The sequence below is a fragment of the Chiloscyllium plagiosum genome, chromosome 1 (genome assembly GCF_004010195.1).
Source record: "Chiloscyllium plagiosum isolate BGI_BamShark_2017 chromosome 1, ASM401019v2, whole genome shotgun sequence".
In the NCBI taxonomy this organism is placed as follows: Eukaryota; Metazoa; Chordata; class Chondrichthyes; order Orectolobiformes; family Hemiscylliidae; genus Chiloscyllium; species Chiloscyllium plagiosum.
The window spans coordinates 118,487,230-118,507,152 of NC_057710.1; the positions used below are offsets into that span (position 1 = coordinate 118,487,230).

At 39.9% G+C, this 19,923-nt stretch overlaps 1 protein-coding gene across 12 annotated transcripts in view; it reads left to right on the forward strand.

Moving 5' to 3' along the window:
• LOC122552211 (collagen alpha-1(XXV) chain) overlaps window positions 1-19,923 on the forward strand; it is a 647,058-nt gene that overhangs the window by 299,514 nt on the left and 327,621 nt on the right. The window lies entirely within an intron of this gene.

Sequence of the window (19,923 nt, forward strand, 5' to 3'; positions counted from 1 at the left end):
AGTTTTCATTTGTGTATCTAGAATCCTTTTGTGTATTTCAATCTCAGACATTCAAATTAAGCTTGTAAGAATATTTTTATCATACAATCAGAGAATGGTTACAGCACAAGAGGTCATTTGTTTCATTGTGTCAGTGGTGGCTTTTTGAAGGAACAATTCACATAGATCTGTTCCCCTACCTCTTTACCCTAACCCAGCTTCAAAGAAAAAGACATCAGTAAATCGATGCGTAATGTTTTCATTTGGTGGCACTAGCCAGTCATGCCACATGATGCATAAAGTTCTTAGGATTTCTGAACAACTGTGCTAATTCCAGTTTCTTTTCAATCAACCACACTCATGGAGCTATATAAGTTGCTGTATTCCATTTATTTACTGTCATTTTCACCAAAGTTCTCAATTCCTGGCTGCATGTGCTAAAAGTACTGTCCTGTAGATACTTGGAAAATTGATCTGTAGCAACATCACCAGGTAAGCAACTATGCACTTTGAACAATATGTTCCTCAGCGTTCTTTCAGCACGAGACCATTCCAGAATTTGACTCTATTCCTGTACCTGCCATATTCCAATGTGAGTTGAATATTGGCCCACTGAATATATGCCAGGCATTTGCCAGAGCAACTGACTTATTTCTGCAATCAATGTTCAAAAAATTTTGATATGTTCCAAATTTTAAAAATGTAACAGATATGTTTTCAGCAATTTTATTGATTCACCTTTTGAGATTAGTTACAGCTCATTAGTTTACACAGAACATACAACATGGAAACCAGCTGTTGAGCCTAACCAGTCTCTGTCAGTGTTTATCCTTCACTCAAGCAGTGGTCCCAATTCTGTATGTCTGTTATGTTCCCATTTCCATGTATTTTCCTTTCATTTAACTACCTATCTAATCTGTTCTTAAATATTGACATGATCCTGACCTTAACTCAGGCAGTGCACTCCACCACCTCACTCCTCGCTGTGAAAGAAAGTTTTCTTTCTGTTTTCTCTAAAACCTTTTGCACTTAGGCACATAACCTTTTTCAATTACATTTTTGTTACTCGAAATTTGGGGATTCTTCCTGATTCTTCCATTTGTTCACAAAGTTAGTTTTGAATCATGTATTGTTTTTCTACATCATTATTATGTGATTTATTGTGTGTTTACCCATTCATTGTTATCGAAGGTTGAAACATTCAGGTCTCACTCACGTAGAATTGACATTCAGAAAATTATAAAGGATAAAATAAACAGTTATCAGTACTTACACATTAAAAAAAACGTGTGAATATTCCATTCGTGATTGCAGACGTATTTGGTGGCAAACAAGTTCAATGCATGGTTGTTTGTTTGCCATAAACAGCAGCTAAATTCTGGAAATTTCTCCCTAAACTTCCCTGGTTCTCCGTTCCACTTGCTTTAAGGCGGTCCTTAATACCTACACTTTGTAGGAACCGTTGCCTTAATTTCACTTTATATGGCTTAGTATCAAATTTTGCTTTATAAATCTCCTGTAAAATGTCTTGAAACATTTTATAATGTTAAAGATGCCACAGAAATATGGGATGTTGTTTGTCATTGGTCAGTTGTTTGGTTTTGATCAGTAGAAGCTATCAAAGAGGAAATTCAAGATTCAATGTCTGTGTATTATTGTAACCTAATGATGTACCTATAAAAAATGACATGGAATTTCATCACATTAATGGAAGGATGTTAATGTATAATCCATCATGTGTCAAGAGTAGTTACCTACAACACCAAAATGACCGCCGTGCAGGCATAGTCCAAAATGTTTGTCCGAACCAGCAGGACAGATTGCAAGAGCATCTGTGCATGCGCTAACGACAGCGCTGCATTCCATGTGCTGTGATGTCATCACTAGTGCATGTGCCACTGACCAGGTAGAAGCTGGAGCAAGGGGTGGGGGCCGGCCACTGTTTGTTTCATGCATTATTGTTTATTTCAAAAATCTGAAATTTCTCCACCTGCAGCTTCCCTTTTGAGACAGGCTGCTCCTTTCTTTCATTTATCAATGATGTTGCCTTCCTTTTTATACATGCGTGCTCTTTGCACCACCTACAGGTGACATGTGTATGAATCGCAGCCATCATGTACACCCTGGCATAAATTTGAAGTAATAACAAAGAAAATTATGATAATGTCTGTTGCAGCTGAAGTTTAGCACATAAGTTCTATCAATACCACTTTGTTGCTGTGTTTCTGTGCTTGTTCTACAAGCACATAGCTGTGATTAAGTGCAAAGTGTAAATTCAGTACATGGTTTATGATCCTGCAGCTACTTTCATTTGTGTGTATACTTGAACTTTGATCTAGAACCCCTACAGTGTGGAAACAGTCCATTCGGCCCATCAAGTCCACACAGACTCTCTTAAGAGCATCCCACGCAGACCCACGTCTCTTCCCTGTCCCTGTAACCCTGCATTTCCATGGCTCATCCACCAAGCCTGCTCATCTCTGGGCACTATAGGCAATTGAGCATGTTCAATCCACCTAACCTGCACATCTTTGGACTGTGGAAGGAAACCAGAACACCAGGAGCAAATCCACGCAGACACAGGGAGAATATGCAAACTCCACACAGACAGTCACCTGAGGCTGGCATCGAACCTGGGTTCTTCCTCTGTGAGGCAGTAGTGCTAACCCCTAAGCCACTGTGCTGCCACACTTGTTTTAAATCTGAGGTGAAATAATTCACTAGAACCTTAGGCCCTCTGGGATGTTACATAAGGACAAGCTTTTTTTTGCTACTTCTGAAGCAGGTAGAGATGTGGTTGACCACTGTACTGATTCCATTCCCTGCCCATCATGTACCTGTGACTCAACCACTTGGAGAATTCCCTTTGACTATTATCTCCCAAAAAGAGCAAAATTCAGATGATGCCATGGTCACAGAAATTACCCACTCTCTCCAAATCAAAACTCCACCAGATTCTTGCTTGCATTTAAAGTTGTATTTGGAATTGTATAAAATATGCAGATCTATAAAAAATGGTTGCAATAAGGCTAAATAAAACCCTGATTCTCTATCGATCCCTTAACTAGCAGTATTATCTCTTCTATATGAAAGTATGATACCTTTATAGCCAATAGTGATGGCACACGCAGTACTACCACATTGTGAAATAAGTAACACACTGGTGACATTAACTGTGATTGATAACGAAATTAATTTTATAGGAGAATATCTCTGAACAATTGGTGAGATTTATTTTGAAGTCCAGTATGCTGTATAGATATGGAGCTTCCTGATCATTTTAAAATGATGGAGTTCAATATCTCTGTTTCTCTATGTTGCTATTTGTACCTAAGATGGTGCCATGTGTGGCAACAATTGTATACTGTCACGTACTCTTGTACTTGAGTGCACTTGACAATAAATTTTAAATCAAATCTAAAGTATCTTTTGCAAGAAAATTAAATGCATAAAGTAGATTACAACTTCTGCTTAACAAACACTTCAAAATGTCAAAAGCTGAACCAGTGACTTTGTACATGGCCGATTCATTAGGAGTTTATCTTTGTACGTGACCACAAAGCACACAACTTATGTCCAAGCACCCGAACCGCCATCACAAACTATTTATAATTGCATTAGTCCTCTTTAATCTTTCAGCAATTGCTTGGATTGAGTGTCTATTTTCAAAATTACAGCCTTGTAACCCATTCCTTTTGTGAATAATTAAAAATCTGCTTTCCTTGCATTTCATGTTTTCATGGAACTGGTAAGGAAGATGCTAATTAGTTAGAAAATCATATGATCCTGCTTTTTAAAGCCCATTTGAACCAGATTAAAACATTATGAAAATGCAAAAAAAATTTACTTTCAACTGAATATCACGGCAAAGCAGCCAATGCTTTGGCACAGTGATTGCTGGAGAACTGTTAATTCTTCAAATTGCTGAATTAAAACTAGACTTCCCTTCCTTACAGTTATGCCTATTAAACGCAATTTGTAACAAGAACAAATGCTTTCTTTCTCAGCTTCCAATTTAAATACTGACTGGTAGCTTTGTTCTCACACCTACAGCAGTGGATAAATTGCACTCAACATTTGCTTTATCAATAAACTCAAACATCAAATTTGCCTGTAAAACGAGTGCTCACATAAATTTTGCAAGAAAAAACTATGTAAAGATAGACAAGTTTCAGTCACTCGGCAATCTTTTTAAATTGGTAAATTTGATACTTGTCAGTGTGCTAAGAACATCTTTAGAGTCTGAATCACTGCAGCATATAGAATTATCAGTGTACACCATGAGTACGAGTACTAGCTATCTGGATTAACAAGGAACATATCGAGAAAATGCTCAATCATCCAAGGGAGAGCTTCTATTCGCAGATGACTTCTGATGTTCTGGGAATGAAACAGTTGATTGTGACATTGATGAATATGTAATATAGGAGAAACAATTGTAAACACTGTGCTTTTCTTCTTATCAGCCCCGACAATAGATTATTTTAACTTTTGCACTTAATAAAATCCTGAGGATTTAATATGTGAGATAAGGAGACAAGCCTGGTGAATGAGTGGAATTAACTTTTCTTATTCTTTATGCTTTTAGAACAATTTAAAAGGCTAAATGACAAGTTCAGTGTGATCTGACTACAATGAGTGGAACATCCATTTTAAAAATTTTATCCCACTGCAGTTGGCAATTGTCTGAGGCGTTGGATCTGTGCATAAGTCTCTGATACATTATTTTCTTGAATGATTATAAGTACATTCCCTGATGGTTTTTAGAGCTCTGAGCCCACTGCATTCATGCAAATTATAGTGGGCAGGATCTTATGTCCTCCCCAATGGTGGATTTGGTGCTGGAGGCATTTAATTGGATAGGGATTCTGCTGCCTTCCCACCAATTAAGACCACCTTGCCTTTCCACCCTGCTCCTAACTAAATCTTTAAGTTGGCAATTAATGCTAAATTAAAAACCTCAACTCACACTGCTGCTGGGGTTAATCCAGCGTCAGACCAGGATCTTGGCCCTGGCAGTGTGGGAAGCCCAAAAAACAAACTTTGTCATGGTTGCTTGCAGGGCATCCCTCTTTCCAAAACCCTCAGTGCCTGGTTTGAGGAATTCAGCACTGAGGCTTTCTGACACTGTTCCTTCTACCCTGTCATTGACACCTATTCAGCCAAGTACTGAAGTGGATGTCATCCCAGCAGTTACCACTACCTCCCAATGGGGCTACTGAGTACAGAAGAGCAGTGGCTCTCAGTGGGCAGCACTCTGCTCTCAAGCCATATGGGAAGGCCCACTGCTGATTTTTTTACATGTCTCACAGGCACACGCTGCAGGGAGCTTTCTTTGAAAAGAGAGGATGACTCTTTGTCTCCTCATTTCTGCCTGTGGTGACAAATGTCAGCTATTATCTTCTAGAAATAAAGGGAAGTTATAAGTTGCTGGTTTGAATTCAGCAAGTTAAAACTGTGGCCCTGCTGGATGGGAGTGCATGTGGACTCTCCCCATGGAGTGTGCCCTGAGATGCTCTTTTTCTGATGAAGTTTAGGAGAAGCAAACAGTGAGCAGCTGTCACCAGGTAACCCATTCTGATTTGTCTCACCATGTGCCTATCTGCATGTGAAAGAATGAGGAACTGCATATCAATGAGGGGAGGGGGATGATATATTCCTGATGATGTTAATACATACTAATGCATGCAAACAGGTCTCTTGCTGCTCACTAATGATAATCTTGTCTTGATGTCCAACATTGGTTGGAAAAAGGGATTGTCTGCTCTTGAGTTTGGTAAGCTCCTCACTGGGCACCTCCTGCAATTCTCTGAACTTTCTTGTTATAGCCCTTTGTCATTCAGAAGCTGAAAAGATTTCGCTTTTCATCCACAAGCTGCTGGTTGTTGGTTTCCAAAAACCAAATATGACGTGGTGGTCAGTGTTGAACATTGGAATTTGATTTAGCTGTACCATATGACAGTAAATAGCTGGTAGAATACACATTTTAAAATATGACTTAAGATGTAAATAAGCCTATATATGTCATTAGTCAATATTTTTCAGTTTTTCTTTAATATTTCTGATGGCTGCATTGGAAAAGCCAAAAGAGCACCGTTGTATTGTTGCAGGCTAACAGACTGGAAATTAGGCAAGGAAACACAATGACTTTCTGTGTGGCGAATGAAACACGGGATGTTCGTGCATGTTTCAAGCTGACAGAAGATAAAAGTAAATATAGAAGCTGTACATAATTGGTGATGTAAACATTCAATGGGCATGTGAGAAATGAAAGGGGTAAATGCTGCAAAAGAAAGCAGCAACTCACAGAATTGCCAGAAACAGATTTTGACTTGCTTAGCTCAACTTTGGAATTGGTTTTATTTAATGCCTAATAATCGATAGCCAGAGCAAAGCGTTGGATCATCTAGTTGGGTCTTTCCCACTGACCACCTCTTTGCCTATTAGCTATTGGTGCTGCTTCTGAAAGTTTTTTGGGATAACAGACGCAATTCCCATTACTTGTTGTCACCAAGAATGAAAATCTGGACAGTTTTCCAAGAATTAGGTTTGGAGGAGGCCAGAAATTCTCGTAAGGCACTGCTCATGATGTGAGAGTGAAAGTTCAGGCATAATTTTCCTGGTTTTGCACCTCTTATGCAAGATCTTGATAAATAAATAGTCTATGCAATACAAGTGGCTGGCATGACAATGAGAAAGCCTTGAAATATATGCAAATACACTGCCGATGTTCATCTTCATTGCTACAAGGAGCAGACACAGACAGGTAGAATGAGCAAGCACATGGCAGATAACATTTAAAGTCAAAGAATGTGAGGCGATAAATTTCGGTATGAAGAGTGAGAAGAGGCAATAGGTACTGAATGGTACACTTCTTAAGGGTGTGCCAGAAGAGAAAAACTAAGTATTTATGTACAAATATTTGAAAGTGATAAGTAGTAGGTTTAACAAAGCAGTTTAGAAAGCAAGAACAGAAATTGCTGGAAAAACCTCGGCAGGTCTGGCAGCATCTGTGGAGGGAAATCAAAGTTATTGTTTCAGGTCCAGTGGCCCTTCCTCCATTCTGAGGAAGGGTCACTGGACCCGAAACTGTAACTCAGTTTTCTCTTCACGAATGCTTCCAGACCAGCCAAGGTTTCCTGGCAATTTGTGTTTTTGTTTCAGATTTCCAGCATCCACCGTTTTTTTTTGTCTATTTCTGCATTTTACAAAGCATCTAGTATCTGGACTTTATACAGTACAAAAGCCAGATACACACAAACTTAGATGAATCATTATTTTTACCATCACACCAACTGCAGTATCGTGTTCAATCTTTGAAGCCACAGTTTTGTAAGACTTTGAAGATGGTACAGAGGAGATTTGTTAGAACATTTTTCAGGGATGCATTTAAGATATCTACGGGAGAATAAAGAGTTAACTGCACCAATGCTCTAATAATAACTACTGAGCATATGTGTAAGGAGCAATGTCATGATGATATCAAATCACATGGGATAGAGACCTGTTTGAGGAGGCATTCATGGAGCACTGTTCTGCCATGTTAACATTTATCATGTATTCCTATAAGTTTCTTCTCGCCTTGTATTCATTTCTAACATGTCTCAAGTTCCTAGAAGCTGCCAACAATATTCCTGCAATTACATGGACGGACTCGAGATACAGAATTTGATCTTCTTTTAGAAGATGAGGCTAAGAGGAGTTTGATAGAGTTGAGTAACTTCACGGAGGACTTTTGCAGATGGAAGGTTGCAAAAGCAAAGAAAATGGAACAGTCTCTGGCGATGAAAGGATTAATTTTCAAATGAACCACAAGCAACACAATGACTGGTTCTGATTTGGATTGCACTGCACCTGATTGGATTGGTGAAAATAGATTCAATAGTAGCTTTCACTTGAATGCGAAAAACTGTAGGGATAATGGGATGGGGAATGGGACGAGCTGGATTACACTGCAAAACCACTGGTGCAGACTCAATGGTTGAATGGCCTCTTTCTGTCTTGTACTATTCTCTGGTTCTATTTGACTTGTCTCTAGTCCTGCTGTATTTTAAGACAGTTTGTCTCAGTTTATGATTTATATTACATATAAACACATTCGTACCTTCTTTCAAAACTATGGACAGATAATATCAGTTTGGTTGTACTTCCATTAAAGGTTTTCATTGCAAAAAATTTAATTCACAGCTTATTTACTTCACAATTGTCTTCTTTTAAAAAGGAGTTTTAAACAATCAAAAATCGGGGTTCATAGTGGAATGAAACCATATCATGCAATAGTCTTCATGGCTTCAAAAGATAATACTCATTAAAATTTAAACACTATTAAACCCTTTCTTAAATCGAAGGCTGCCCTGGTACACTGGAAGTGATGTTAAGTTTCCTCTTGGATCTTTGCCCTCCCTACTAAAGTAAGACTGATTTTATGAATTGACTGAACTGTCGCTTTAGATTTTGCACAGCACACTCAGTCACAAAGTCCTTCATTCTTGGTCTTTTTCACAAGGAATTTTAGTGCCTCTCCTTCTGTGAGCTTGTCTGATCCTCAGCCTAACCAGAGCATGCAACCAACCCATATTCCGCAGGCATGATCTTCACCATAGATGGTACACATCTGCAGAACCTGGTCATCTCATTCTGGGGGAATGGGCTTGACCCACCAATGTTATCTTCCAATGCAGCAACTTTCATCATGGCTTCAGAATGTGGACTCTGTCAGTTTTGCCTGTTCTGCACTGCACCGTTGGATTCATTAATGACTACTGCTCAACTTCAATTGATCTTGGTCTTTGTATATCTTTGAACCAGAGTCGGTTTGCCTAGAAGGTTTCCAATTCAAAAAATTTTGCTTTTGTTCTTCCCAGGAGGCTCAATTTCCTTTCTATGATTAGCTGATATGTTTCCCTTTAGGGTTCAATTCAGAAATTACAAATTGAATTTAAAGAAGCAGATTCCTGACAACGATCACTAATTTTAGTTCACATTATGAATTCTGAAAGAAATTCCCACAACTGTTAACCAACTGATAGCTAAGCACTTTACTTTTCTCTTCTCCTTTGGTTACGTGGCTACATTGCAGTTAGCAGAACAATTTATTGATTTTTAAAATCTAATTCCTAGCTCCCTATTTTCAGCTTGCAGCACCTCATCCCTTTTTCTACCTATGTGGTTTGTACAAATGTGAATCACTATCTCGGTCTGTTTGGCTTCCCCCTTCATCCTGCTCTCTGTTTTCTATAATAGCAATACATTTCTCAAACAATTATTTCAACATTTTTTATATATTTAATTCGCACTTCAAACATCACTTGTAAAGAAGAAATGTAGGATATTAATTTATAACCTATGGGTGGCTAGAGGTTTCATGACTATTTCCTTTCTTGCATTTTTCCTGACAATACAATAGTCCCTGTTAATGCAGATGACTGATGACACTACATGGTTCCAGCAGCCAAATCAGAAAAGTCTCCATTCATTCCTACACGCATCTAATGGCACATAGTTCGGAGATCGATAGTTTTATGAAAAAAATTCAGATCACTGAAAGCAAAGAGCATAGCTAGGTCGTGATGGGATCATGCAGTCAAAGATTTGACAATTTTAGAATGTTTCCTACTCTGAGGCATGTCATAAACATCCGTTTGAATTACATAATAGAATTCGGCCTTTCAATTCTGGAAGCGTTTACAATTAAATGTGTTGTGGTTTGTATGGAGTGATTTTGTTCATGGTTCTCGATTGATTAATTGTGCATTTGGAAAGTAGGAGCACAATCTAAATTATATTTGGGAGGCAAACTAAAAACCCCTTCATTGTTCCTACTCATGATCCCTGAGGTCACTCTGCTTCTTTATAAAGTCAGCATAGAGCCTCATGGGGTCATAAATCTACTTCATTTCCAATGGTCAAATCTCTTTAGAGGAGCTTTCTTTTTCTGTGCAGTAGTGTTCATGTTGGTTATTTCTTTATCTGTCACTCATATTGCTAACATTACTGGAAGTTCTACTCCCTTATTAATTTTATTTCCATAAAATGGTTGAATTATTGAGCTCATTAACATGAGTGATGTCTGCATTAGGAAATAGACCCTTTTTTTTCTTTTATATCCAACAACCAGCAGTCCAGAAAGGCAGTAAATCTTTATTTTAAACAAACCAAAAGCACCCTTGCATCCTGTCCCAACTTTACAGAGCATTTTCAACGCTAGGCCCCAATCTTCCAACTGAAAATTGGGTGAACAGACTGGGGTGGGGGGATATGATTTGCATTTTGGGCACCTATTTTCAATTTTCAGGCAGGGTGTCAAATGGGTAAATCGTGTTCCTGCCCAAAACAGACAGAGACTGGTTATACATATAAAGTGAGGTTCAACTCTAGATGAAATCATTGACTGATATTTTAATACACAAATGGGAGAGAATGAGACCTCACTGTGCCACCACTGAGAGATTGAACCCTGTTTGTTCAGTGAAAGTTTAAAGGATTTTGTGAGTTCAGGAGGAACAGTAATGTGCATCTGAATCTATATAAAACTTCAAATCTATTCTCTAAACCATCCCCATTATTTCCCCTTAAATTTGGTCTTCTCAGCCAAAAAGAAACTGGTCGAATTTCAATCCTCTGAAGCCAACAGTCTACAGCTGATTTCTGAAGAAAATTCACATTGGGCATGAAATTTTAACTCTTTCTCAGTCCACAGATGCTGCCAGACCTGCTGAGTCTCTATAACACTTGCTGTTTTTATGATCGCCCATAGCCGAGAATTAAAGTGCCATTTGCTGGCTAATGAACCTCAAATGTGGCCTTATGTGGGCAGAGTGAGTACATATTGGCTTTGAGCCCATTAAATATTTTAATCTTAGTCTTAGAAAAGGCTCTATATTCTGTAAGTCAGGGATATGTAGATTAGGTGCGTTAGTCAGGGGTAAATATAGGGTAGGGGAATGGGTCTGGTTGGGTTACTCTTCGGAGGGTCGATGTGGACTTGTTGGGCCGAAGGGCCTGTTTCCACACTGTAGGGATTCTGATTCTGATTCCATTGACTGCAGCAGGCATTCAAATGTCTCTCTTTAAAAAAAGGCTACTGAATGCTAATTAATGTCAGCGCTTAGGCATGTGCATATTTGCGATTCAGCACAAATGGGAATTAGCACAGTGCAGAATTCCATTGCTACTGTAACAAAACAGGTTTCCATCTCTCAGACAGAAAGCTTTAATCACCTCCTTGTGGGTGGACTCCTAATGCAAGCCAGAGGTTTGAAACGGTGTGCTCAGCCAGCGTAAGACTCCCTTCATCTTCCTTTGAACATCAACATTAGCAGTGAGTCCTCACCTCAGATGAAAAACTGCCTCGGAGAGAAAGATTACTCAAGTCAGTTTAAGCTGGGTGCTGAATGTGTTTATAGCAAACCGTGCTATAATAAGCTTTGGTGGAGGTTGTAATATATCCGGCGAAACCCCAGAGCCCCATGCTGTTTCCATATTTCTGCAGCATTCAGTCAGCATAAGGATGCTTTATGGCCAGAGAATGGGAGCTACTTCTGTCCAAAATCAATCTTGCCCTCCTTTCCTCCACAATTTGCAATTATAGTTTGATCCCAGCTGCAATTTGCTTGCCGATCCAGCCAGCTACAGAATATCTGCTAAAAATGTGGGTCATTTGTACTGCTTTTCATTGTAGGAATGTACAGCATAGGATAGAAGTCATACCAAAAGAATGTCACATTGCCTGCATGTGATTTCCCTGTTGCATCTTCTTTGCAGTTGCATTTGCCTCCCTGATAACAGGATTAAGTTATCGCACAAACATCAGAGTGTAAGACACCGCTGCCTGTCCTAGATGAAAACTGTGCCACCTGGTGGTTAGGTATGATGTGGCAGCACCCATTCTGCTCTGTGGCTGACTTCAGTTCAATATTGGTCACAGCTGACTATTCTAAAATGAAGCGCAGCAGATTTTTTATTAGATTCCCTACAGTATGGAAACAGGCCCTTCGGCCCAACAAGTCCACACCGACCCTCTGAAGAGTAATCCACCCAGACCCATTTCCCTCTGAATGACACACCTAACCTATGGGCAATTTAGCATCTGCATGTTTTTCGACTGTGGGAGGAAACTGGAGGAAACCCACTCAGACACGGGGGGGGGGAATGTACAAACTCCACACAGACAGTTGCCCGAGGCTGGAATCGAACCTGGGACCCTGGTGCTGTGAGGCAGCAGTGCTAACCACTCAGCCATTGTGCCACCCCACTGTGTTTTTGCTTACCCGTGTACACCTTGTACACCTGCCAAAAAAGAAAATGATTGGCAGCCAAAATAATTCAAATAAAACAACAGTTTGTTTCTAAAGGGAATAAAGTTTATTCAAATTAGGAAGCCCTCTTGGTGACTAGTTTACAATAGGTTTTATCGATTGACCTATCACAACCTGGACAAATATTACTTTTAGCGTACAAATTGTTCATAAAAATTAATTGACATAATGTAAATGTATATTAGAGGAGATGTTAAACCAAGCTGCCTTTGCCTATTTGGCTGGACATAAAATATCTTCAAGCAGTTTTCAAAAATGACTCCAAGTTCTCACTGCTGTCCTGATCATTCAAACCAACACCTATGACAGACCGCTAGTCATTTATCTCCCTGTTTTTTGTAGGACCTCACTGAGTGTGAATGTGTTTTGCACAGTACATCAGTGAATATACTTCAAAAAGAAATTAATTGTTTGTAAACTGCTTTAGAATATACCGAGGTTGCTAACGGCACTATACAAATGCAATTTATTTTCTTTCTTTCACTCTTGTCCTCTGCAATGTTATAGATTCTGTCCTTGTTGCTGCATTTAAAATAATGACTAACAAAATATTGATAAGAATATATGATGGAAAAACATAAGCTTACTTTGGATTATTTACTAAATGACATTGATGTTGCTAGGAGCTCGGTGAACTTCTGTCAAGCCTTCCCCTTTCTAGCCAGTGACAGCAGGTGTACAGGAGAGAGTCCATTTCATCAAGATAAAGCCCACGTTTACTGCGAGGTGAATAGGACTGACGGGCATGTATCATGTTTCAAAAGTGGGCTTCACACCAAACGCAGACACGTCAGAAATCTGGGGGCAGAGATGACGGTTCATGCTTTATGTGCAGCAGTGACCTTGGTAACAGCAGGGGGGACTAAGAAAAACTCTCTTAGAATTTGATGACCTAGTGTTGCAAGAATCATTGCTGTTCCACTGGCTTTGGAGAGGTCAAGGTCTGTGGAGTTGAAATGAAAGCGCAGACATGCAATCTTCATTTTATCTTTGGATCTAATCCTACCTACCTGTAGTCGTAATTGCATCCTACTGACTACATAGCCATACATGGTTAACATTCAAGCAAGTAAATCAAAGCGATGACGTTAGCAGCTGCTGGGCCTCAGTCTCCCTTTCTGAAACTGTCTTAATCAACTTCTGTGAAATTGATTCTCTCTCAGAACCTCGACTCGACTAAAACAAGGATAATGAATGTACATTACTCAGGTCCTTAGCCAAAAAAATTCAAATTTTAAATCTTTGGCACAATATGAGAAATTAAAAGAATTGAAAAGAAATGGCCATTTGATAAAGTTTCAATAATAGCTTTGATTCCTCAAGCTCATTAAATATGAAGCCTCTAAGTAGAACACTGCCCTTACATTGCACACCGATCCTTCAATATTCAATCACTGTTGTTAAAACTCTTGTTAAAATGGCCTGTGGTGATTTTAGAATCCTTCGCCCTACTCTACTATCAATTGATATTTACTCTGTGCCAGAGATGGGTTCCGATCCAGGAAAACAGAAAAGAGAATTCCACAGATTTACAGCCAGTGCAGAGATCGTGCAGTGTAATACAGAGATGGCCTCATCTTTAATATAGTAACGAACCGGACTTATGCTTAGCCTTAACTATGTTTACAAAATATAAAGTCATTCAGGAAATGGGTCGATGCGTGGAAAAGCCTGCTCCCACACTGTGGGAATTCTATGAAATATCAGGCTGACTGTTCATGTAATTATGCTTAGGAGTGAAGAAATACATGGACAATGCGTATTGAGTACATTCAGACATTGAGAATTGCAGCACATAACAAGCCCTGTCTACTGATTCAGTCCTCCTCCTTGTTCTTCTCTGAAGATTTTGCTGTTCTTTAATCCCTCTCTCCCTACCCGATTCTGCTCACTTCTAGTTCTGCTCTTCTGAACTGTTTAACTCAATCACTTCAGGCACTAGTGAAATCCTTCAAGTATAGGAGCCGACAAGCTCCTGACAATCTTGCAATGACCTGCCTGCACTGTTTCATTCTTGTTTTACAGATTCACCACCAAATGTTACCATTCTATCCCAAAGCTTGGTTTCCACAGCCTTGATTTCTCCTCCTTAACTCAGTCTGCAGCCCATCCCTGTGATATTATTGACCATGTTTATCTTCTCATAGACCGACACATAAGTGGGGATACTCATCACCACTCACTGATCTCCTACTAAACTGAGTCTTTCCTGACCCATTCATATATTGTTGTGCAAGGAATGGATCTTCCTATTCATGCAGCTTCCTATTCTACTATTCCACCTCTGGGTCCCAGTAGTTCCAAGCCTTAGTCTCTCCTCTGCATCACTTACACAATGCTTTCCTTACCTGACATATAAAATGGACCAGGTCTGACTGACAGCAGTACTCCGTGCCATTCATAATGCATCATCACCCTGAAAATGTGAGCACACCTTCACAAAGCATGGGAAGATACCCTTTACTCCTGAAAAAATAAAATGCATTCATTTTAAAAAGGTAGTTTTCAATATTTCAGTTTTTCAGTCTTTTGACCACAGTTTTAAAATGTTACATATTCTTTTGATCAATTTTCTGTTGCAGCTAACTCACCACCATGTGTGATGACAGTTGGTTTGTATCAAATCATTGAAATAAAAAGAAGTGAATGGGAAATTCTGAGGCCCCTTTCCACATACACTGCAGCCCTCCCCCTCTCCCCAACCCAACTCCCCCGTGCCCCCCCCCCACAAAAACATTACTGGGGAACTGTACTCATGGGGAGTAGATACCAAACAGAATCAGAACCAGCATGCAGTTTCTCACACAGCTTCATTCTCTATGACTGTTTGTCATGAATACAGTATTGTTTCTTTGTTCTGCTGTGTACCCACTTGCAGCATTATTCAAAGGCACCTGTGGTCTAAATATGCCTCAGATTATAGACACGTGGCATAAATAGACTAGATATACCACAGCTTAATATCAGTGAACCAGCTTATATCACAGCTTAGTCACCTGTGGACTAGTTGGCTCACAGATTAGACAGTGTGCATTTTATAGATAAATACCAGTCACAAATATTGATTGAGATGCTAAATTAACGATACAAACTTAAAATTGGAAGACAGTTTTGTGTTATGCACGCTGATTACTGGCATTTATTGATACAGGCCAGGCATTTCACTTTGGATCACTAACATTTGCAAAAGAGAAGCAACTTTCATTTGTTCTTCTGGATCTGGGTTTGAATTTAGCGCTCAAAGGTCAAAGGACATTATTGTATTGTAACCTACTGTGCTTCCGAATCAACTCCTTGGCATGGTTTTCCTTGAAATTTATTCACACATTCTTTGCATGTTTCCGGGGAATACACCTAAGGATATTGACAATGCTGCCACAAATTATCACTGCTTGACTAGAAGATACAGTCCCTCCAATGTTATCAATATTTCAGAATAACAGAAGCCAGCAGTCATCTTGCTTACAGCATATGATAGAACAATTTTAAGCTACAATGACAAATAAATGTTGAATAGAAATGACCCAGAATCAGGCAGCATCATGAATGAATTGCATTAGAGTATAAACTGAATTAGTCATAGAGATGTACAGCATAGAAACAGACCCTTCGGTTCAACCTGTCCATGCCAAACAGATATCCCAACCCAATCTAGTCACACCTGCCAGCACCCGGCCCATATCCCTCCAAACCCTTCCTATTCCTATACCTATCCAAATGCCTCTTAAATGTTGCAATTGTACCAGCCTCCACCACATCCTCTGGCAGCTCATTCCATACACGTACCAACTTCTGCATGAAAAAGTTGCCCCTTAGGTCTCTTTTATATCTTTCCTGTCTCACCCTAAACTTATGCCCTCTAGTTCTGGACTCCCCAACTACAGGGAAAAGACTTTACCTATTTATCCTATCCATGCCCCACATAATATTGTAAACCTCTATAAGGTCACCCCTCAGCCTCTGACATTCCAGGGGAAACGGCCCCAGCTTGTTCAGCCTCTCCCTATAGCTCAAATCCTTCAACCCTGGCAACATCCTTGTAAATCTTTTCTGAACCCTTTCAAGTTTCACAACATCTTTCCGATAGGAAGGAGACCAGAATTGCACATTTGAGACATTACTGCTATCCAGTTAAAATGCCGTGTCAGTGTGCCATTTACCATTCAATTTATTTATTTATTTAACATATTTAAACAGGATAGGCATAAAGATTTGTTTACAGTAAATCCTTGGCCAAGGGTTATAAACAAACACAATTTAGCAGGCAACACAGACAAATGGCATGCAGCATAGACCAACAGAGTCATGACTTTGGTATTTAAAATTTTGTTAGTTCATTATTGTAGTCACTTCAAAATAATATTTAACCTGTGAAAGGGAATCGGTGACGTATTCTTGCCTGATTTTACCACAACCAAATCCTTCATTTACAGTCCATCCATAGCACGCTAAACTTCAGACTTAGATTGGTCCCAGTGAGAGTGCAGATGGGAAAATGGGGCAGAGAACGATTTGTTCAGACTCCAGTCCACTTTATTGCCTGCCTGTGATTTATAGCTGTCAAAGGAATTGTCCACACAGTGTTGGATAACCTTTTCAAATGAGACAAACATGACAGCATAGATTCCATTCCACTGTTTCTTCGTTGGAACTTAGCGTCATTCAAACAACCAATCCTTCAGATGTGTCCTATTTTAGCAAATATCAGAACAATTGTTGTTATCACCTTCCACACAAACATCCCAGTCCCCATTCTTAACCAGACTATAATCGTGACTGGGGAGGAGGAGATTAAAATATGTCAGTTAGCTGGCTTCCATTTGCACAAGAACCCATTCTAATGGCTGCCATTTCGGAAAGCATGAGGTTGTTACAGCCTTACTGATGTGCAAATGTCAATGTTTGAAGATGTCACTTAGACTCTGATGTTAGCCCCGAAGCAGCTGCACTGAGGATGCTCCACTCCTAAAGGACAGCTTTCCCAGGCCAAGGCTGGGCCTTGATCTCTGATCATAGTAGCATCTTTCACCAACAACATCTTGTATTTATGCAGCATTTTTAACACAGCAAAAATATCCCAAGGCATTCTTAAAGGAGTATTATCATTTTATAATTATCAAAAAAATCCATTCATTGATCACTAGAAACTATTGGGCAGGAGCCCAATAGCAGCCTCTGTCATATTTTGCCCGGATCACACCTGCCTTCTGTACCTCCATCCTGTTAGGTTTGGGGGAGAGGGGAGCCTGCACTGTGCTCCTGTGGACCATGCTTCTCAATGGGAACTGGAGTTTGTCTGCTCACCTCTTGGCCAGGTTAAAATCAGATGTATGTACTTTCTTTTTCAGCACAATATGGTGTTTCACTTGGAGCTGGTGTACTTGGTCACCACCTTTGTTCCCTGTGTCACAGCATGCTTGGCCAGCTCCCTAGGGAGCAGCAGGGGCACGGCAGCCAGGATCTCCTGGGAGCTGATGGCGCTGTGCTTGCTGTAATGGGCCAAGCCTCCCTGTAATAGCCTTAAAAATACCATTGGCAGACAAATTCATGTTTCCCGTGGCCTTTGGAGGAAATAGTGTCGGGATGAACCTGCTTCTTCACTTTGTCAGTGTGGATGGCATCACTGCGTGGAGTTTGCACCTTCTCCCTGTGTCAGCAAGGGTTTCATCCGGGTGCTCCGGTTTCCACCCACAGTCCAAAGATGGGCAGATTAGTTGAATTGGCCATGCTAAATTGCCCCATAGTGTTAGGGTAGGGGACTGGGTCTGCGTGTGATACTGTTCGGAGGGTCAGTGTGGACTTATTGGGTCGAAGGGCCTGTTTCCACATTGTAGGGGATCAAATCTAATCTAAACTTGCTTTCCTGCGTTTTCTCCTCTTTTTACTGCCCTTCACTGGTGCCTTCTTCAATCCACTGACAAGTATGAATGAGTCTACAACATGATCAATCTTTCTCCCCACTGGAGAGGATTCCTGCCAGGGTTGCAGTATCTCGCTCAGCACTGAAAAGGGAATCCTGACTGCTTTGAAATAAGAAGAGAATTCATTAGCTGGCTTCAGTGGCAATTATTATCAGTCAAAAGTGTAACTGTAAACTTTGTACTAATTCCAGAAAGAAGAGATTATTCAAACTGTTACAAAACAATCAACTGCAATGATTTTAATTGATAAAACTGGATCATAATTGGTTTCACAAGCTACTTACATATTCCAACACACCCAAAAAAAAACTTTTAATTATGTAGCCCTTAAATCCATGAGTTGCTACAATGATTCCTTCCAGTGTTGGGTGTGTCAGATTCAGGGGGAAGATGCCAAATTTCAAATAGTGTCATTGAGTTCCTGGACTATATTGTCACATCACTGCTGCTTTGCCACTTGATGCAGTTAGAGCCTGCTATGCCTCGTGGCCACTGAAGAACACAAATGCCACCGCCTTCCACCCAACCCTATCCCAACCAAGCAAAGACCACAGAGCCATCCCAGTTCCCACAACCCAAACTAATTGATGGAAAATTTAAGGGAGTACTTGTAGGTTTGCAGTAGGCATAGTTCAGCATCTTGCAAAGCCCAAAGAAATTTCCAGTACAGGACAGATCCATAAGCATGCTAGTTCAGACCCAATTTCAGTTCCACAATGTCATCTTCAGGCCAGTACTGTCAAAGTAGGTAGCATCAAATGAACAGAACATAGCCAGAATCTGCTGCTAATATCTCCTTATGTGACTTAGCATCAAATATTTTTCAATAATGTGGCTGAGAAGTGCGGTGATATATTTTACTGTGTGAAAAGTGCGTAATAAATGCAAGCTGTTGTTATTTAAAGTATTTTTTTTCTCTGCTTTCCTAATTCAACTAAGTCAGGAGAGGACATATGCATGTTTATTCAACAATTATAGTGACAAGCTTTTCTGTTTGACCCCTGAGCTAAATTGCATATATATGAAATCTCAATGTGCTTTGGCATGTAGGGACTGCAGCTTAGTTATAGAAATGGCCTGTGACGCTGACACTGAGCATAAATACTAAGACCTAGATTTATACAAATGAGGCCCAAATTGTGAGATCTTTGCTGTGGGAGGGGTGGGTGCAGTGTGGAGTTGTATTTTGTACCTGTTGGTCCCTGGATGCAGATCTGAAGTGCCAGGGGAGCTGGGAAATGCTGAGGTGAGCTGATTAAAAGGCCTTCATTGCTTCTGTTGTCTACATCAACTCCAACCATTTCCAATGGCCTCATGCCCTCAATGCCAACCCATTTCCCCTCACCCCAAGACCCATTATAAATCCTATATCAACTTCACAGTAATTCTTGCCACCCTTTGCCCTTACAATCTCAATGCTAACTTACCCAGTATCTTCTATGAGAAGACTGAGAAAGCTGCTGAGATAAAATAAAGTTCTAAATATCTTTCACAGACTTCTTTTTTTTAAAATGATTTAAAGGGCTTTCATAAATTTAAGTCTCCTCAAGTACTTAATCCCATATTAAAAAACACATCCACAACTCCACAAGATCATGGATTAATCTCTTTGAGCTGTTAACAAAATTGTACGTTTACAGCTTCCCATTGTGACAATGATAGATTGTGGAAAGCAGTCAAGCATTAGTCATGTTTAAATAGTAGTA